Source organism: Oratosquilla oratoria, chromosome 23, assembly GCF_046742065.1.
Source record: "Oratosquilla oratoria isolate Oo_2021 chromosome 23, ASM4674206v1, whole genome shotgun sequence".
Lineage (NCBI taxonomy): Eukaryota > Metazoa > Arthropoda > Malacostraca > Stomatopoda > Squillidae > Oratosquilla > Oratosquilla oratoria.
The window spans coordinates 55,116,884-55,118,426 of NC_134799.1; positions in this window are offsets into that span (position 1 = coordinate 55,116,884).

The following is a 1,543-nucleotide window of genomic DNA, read 5'->3' on the forward strand; positions in this document are numbered from 1 at the left end:
ATAACGAGTCCTCGGCACTGCTGCTCGACGGCCCCGTGGAGGGGGAGTCTGGTATCTCGTTGTCCTCTAGGGAGGAGGCTGGGCTGGTTGGGGCTGGACTGTCGACGTTCATGTCCATGGTCTCTGGCAGTGAAGGGGGGTTGGCCTCCTTGGGCGTGGGGTGTGAGATCTGTTCCTGTGAGGTAGTCACGGAGGCGTTGGTGTTCTGAGCCACAGGGGGTGTGAATTGTGTCTCGCTCTTCTTGGATGGTACGTTGTCCTTGTACGTCGTGGTAGTAGGGGGAGTGGTGTCTCCAGTGCTGCTCAAGTGGGTTGATAGGGGTGGGGGTGCTGGTGTGGGAGGGGTAACAGAGGCAGTAGGGGGAACTTGAGTTATGATGTGGTCCATGACTGCAGTTACTATTTCTGTTATTGGCGTGCTCTGAACTCCCATGCATTTGGCGATGGCCGTCGCCATTGTAGTTATGAATTCCCTCATGTTGGCCTTGGGTATGAGATAATTGTCGTTCTGTGCGGTGGAGAGGGGCTGGGGTGGCGCTGCTGTGCTCTTGGTTCGTGATGGAGGAGGGGGGCGGGGGGGCGTTGTCCTGGGCAGCGGTTGTGGTTTGCTGGTGGGGAGCGGTGGAAATGTTGCCATTGTCATGAGAGGTGGTGGTGGGGCACTGGTTGCTTGTAGGGGGGCGCCCCACGCGGGGGTCCTGGGTATGAGATTGTGGTTGTTTGTGGGAAGGGGTGCCTTTCTGTGTAGCTGTTTCACAACGCAGTGTCCGCTCCAAACTGGGTGCTCTTCTTTGCAGTTGGGGCACTGTGGAGAGATCGCGACTCCATCTTTGTGTTTCTGGAAACAGTTCTTGGAGTCGTGTGGGCCGCTGCAAATGGCACAGGTTGGTTTTCGGCTGCACCTTGTCTGATGGTGCCCGTATTGCTGGCATCTGTAGCAGCGTAGTGATTCTGGGATGAATGGGCGGAGTTTGTACTTGCCCCAATTTCCTAAGTCCAATTTCTGCGGGACAGTGCCCTGCAGATTGATGATAACCTGTCTGGTTGGGTCTTTGTTCCCTGTGAGGCATCTTGTGGCGTCCAGGACTCTGGGGTGTTGCTTGATCCTGTGTATTGGGAACTCCAGCGGGTAACCTAGGAGGACGGCCTTCATCGGTTTCTCTTCTGGGGGCAGTGGGATGAGCGAGACAGTTTTCCCATTGAGGGACTGGATCTTTTGGAGGTACGTCGATGTTTCCAGGTTCTGTGGTGTTAGTACCAGCTCCTTTTGTAGGTTGGGACGGACAGTGAACCTCGCCTGTCTGTTGTCCCGTAGCCTTCGGGTCGGTAGCCTTGACAGGTTATAGCAGGGTACGAAGTTTTGATACGCAAACACGACGTGTCACCCACACGCCACACGCAAGAGGAAGACCTAACCTATGCCACCACTGAAAGAGAAAGGGTGGAACGATGCAGCACTCCTTACTCTTAACTGATTTTAACAAACCTCGGCGGGCTACAGTCTCGAGTAAGGCTACCAACGGCAATAAGTACGAGTGTAGAG